The sequence below is a fragment of the Amblyomma maculatum genome, chromosome 1 (genome assembly GCF_055883805.1).
Source record: "Amblyomma maculatum isolate TAMU_Amacu chromosome 1, ASM5588380v1, whole genome shotgun sequence".
NCBI lineage: Eukaryota > Metazoa > Arthropoda > Arachnida > Ixodida > Ixodidae > Amblyomma > Amblyomma maculatum.
This window is the reverse complement of record NC_139344.1, coordinates 276566085-276569322: the sequence shown is the minus strand read 5'-3', so window position 1 is coordinate 276569322 and position 3238 is coordinate 276566085. Positions and strand designations below refer to the sequence as shown.

Here is a 3238-nt window from a genome sequence, read left to right as displayed (position 1 = left end):
TGTATGACTTGTTGCTAGGCGGGGCTAACTTCCTGTTTGACCTTGATGGTTTAGCTGAAGGCCGTTGCGACGGCCCGAATCAGCCGACTTTTGCACTGAGCAGAGCTAACACTAAAATGGGAGTCTACTGTGGACAGCTAGCAGGTTCAGACCAAAATCGACAGCAGCGCGACCCAAAACGGGAAACGCCTAAAGGAGGCGGCGCAGCCGCTCGAGAGAGGACGAAGGACAGGGACAGGCACGAGAGCTGCGCCGAATGCCCGATGCATGTGCATGGAACACGTGCCCCAATCAGCCGAGCGCCATGTTATCTAACCACATATGTCGAGTAAGAAAGACGAAGAGAAGGATCGAACGGCTTCCCGCATGAGGGAGCAGGCACGGGAGCTGCACCGAACGCGGGACCTGCCCGACGCGTGCCTGGAACACGTGGCCCAATCAGACAAGCGCCACGTAGCTACCCAAATACGGCGAGGAAGGAACAAAGAACGATCGAAGGCCGTCCCAGCCGCTCCCTGGCCAATCCCCCACAGTGTGTAGTGAAGAAAGAAGGGTAAAAATTGTACGCACACTTGACGATGTGACCACGTCCGCTGTCAACCGGCAGCGGAGCCTTGGCGTCCGTCAAGTGCCCAAAGGCCTCGGCGTCAACTCTCAGTCCACTTACTTTTACAGAACCCACCTGTAATGAAAAATAAATGAGCCGTCAACCAGTTTTGCTTGCCAGAAGTTCTTTATTTACACGAGCATCTCCCTGATCCTGAAGAACGCTGCGCCCGTGAACAAGCTGTAGTTTCCCGCATGGCGCTGCGGCCCAATCTGTTCGAACTGGAAATATGCAGACACTTCATCCAGGGTGCCGAGGTAGATGTTGTAGGCGTCCGTGATGGTCTTGACATGGCAGTAGGATGGGAAGTAGAGGTGCACCAGCTCGTTGAACTCTGACTCCTCCTCGGGCAGCTCCTGGTTCGTGAGCATCTTCAGCATGTAGGCAAAGTCATGACGCCCTCTGTACGTGAGCCAGTGTACTTCATCGGAAAGAACCAGGCCAGAAGCAGTGATTGCTTGAGCGAACTCATAGGGGTCAATGCCCTCTTCTTCATGCCTTCTGAAGGGAAGGCCGGTTGCAGCGAACTTGGCAATAGGCTCCTCTGCGTACATGTCATTCCAGAGACTGAAGTTGAAGTTGAACTGCCATGTGCAGTAATTTGGACGTGGGTTACCGACGTAATCGAAGAAAGTAAGTCCAAGCTGGATGGCCTTGACCAGCCGCACATTGCAGCGCAGTACCTGGTATTGATATTCCTCCTCGCTCTGGAACTCGCCGATGGGCCGCACCACGACTCCCGGGTACTCCGTGTGGATGGAGACGTGATTGTACTCTTGGACGACTTCGGCGAGGATGCGGAACTCATCCTCCACGTTCGCCGCCCAAACATCTCTGATGTTGTAAGCCACGTTGATGCCGGCCAGGGAACGATTGCTGCCAATGCCCTGCTGTTCGTGGTAGCAATGCGGCTCACGATGCCTACGTGGAGCGCGCGCCGGTCACGAAGTACGCTGACGTGGCTCCTTGAAAAGCGCTACCTGGGGCCCAAAAAGAAGACCACAGCGTGCTTCTTCTTCTCGCCTCTGTACAGCGCGCTTCTTTTTCTTTCGCTGCTGTACATACGGCCCACAGTGGATCAGGTACAAGAACTGAATACATGATACCGATTTAGACTTTGTGATATATAATTTATGGATTAGGAATTCAAGTCGGTAAAAAATTACGACACCTCGGCAAGTGCAGCCGGCACGGCGTTTTTTAAAGGCTCATGGTGGAATTCTCGTTTCAACGAGATTTGTCTGCGAAATTCCATGAGTGACAGATACTGCGCCTTTCATTTTCTGAAAACAAATTATTGAACGCCGGTTAACGTTGATGCGTTCAACGCAACACAATTGATTAGAAATGACTAAAATGTTTAGTAATGAGAAGTAACGACTAAAATGACCTACTAATGACTATCAATGGCTATTATGTCTTACGTAGACTTGTATCACTGCGATTAATTATAAATGACTAAAATGCTTAGTATGACTGCTAACGACTTGTAATGACCAATATGTCTATCGCCGACTAACGACTATAAATGATTAGTCAAGACTAAAATCGCTTAGTAATAAGCACTAATGACTAAAATGACTACTAATGACTACTACTATACTACTTCTAGGCCTTCGCCGTTCACCTCTTAAGATATATCTTAAGAGACCTTGCAAGTTTCACTTTTTTTTTCTTCACAACCCTCGAAAAATGGCGACGCTTTTTAGCTGGTCCGCGGACTATTTGTTCAGTTCGAACATGAAAAAAAAAATCAGCTTGTGGTTTAACTTTGGTTAACCTTGGAGGGAAGCGAAAGCTTCATGTACTACATGGCTACGCTCACTACCAAGCTTGGATTGAACACATTGTACGTTTCTCCAAAAGTAAAGTCCGTTCTTCATCGGTCTCTTCGGCATGCCGCCATTTCAGGGCCTCATTCTGACGTGCCTTGTTCACGTTCCCACGCGCTACTGTAGCAGGGTACGTCCTCCTCCATCTCGCGCAGTGTTGTAACCTGGGCAGGAGTCCGGGGGCTCCTATTATACACGTATCGCCCATCTACTTCCACGTCACACTGACGTCACCTCACGTGACCTTGACAGTGGTCACGGGCCACTTGGTGGCCTACGTGACTTCCCCCAAAGTCACATGGCGACCACCATGTCGTGACCTTGACCTTGGCAGCGGTCACGGGCCACTTGGTGGCCTCTACGTGGCTATGCCTCAAAGTCACATGGCGACCACCAGGCTTAACACAGAAGTCCGACCTCTAAATCTGCCTCAAGGTGGAAACAGTGCATACCCGACGGCTCAAACTACATGGCACAATGCAACTTTCGCTTAAAAAAAAAAAAAGAAAAAAATAAAAAAAAAAGCTAATGCCCCAAGAGATTCGAAATGATAAGATTCTTGCAATCGAATGATTTAAGCCATGTGATGAGGGATTATAAATGAGCAGGGAACGTCCTACCCCGCTGCGGTGGTGCAATGGTTAGAGAGCTCGTCTGCTGCGCCCAAGGATGCGGGATTGAATCCCGGCCGCGGCAACCGCTTTTCGGTGGAGGCGAAAAGCTAGGCGCCCGTGTTCTGTGCGATGGCAGTGCACGTTTAAGAACTCCAGGTGGCGTAAATTTCTGGAGTCGTCCACTA

The 3238-nt window shown here is 50.2% G+C and overlaps 1 pseudogene; it reads right to left on the bottom strand.

The window, feature by feature from the left end:
* Positions 1 to 725: 725 nt before the first annotated feature.
* Positions 726 to 1548, bottom strand: LOC146206602 (CCR4-NOT transcription complex subunit 7 pseudogene; annotated as a pseudogene).
* Between the last annotated feature and the right edge of the window lie 1690 nt (positions 1549 to 3238).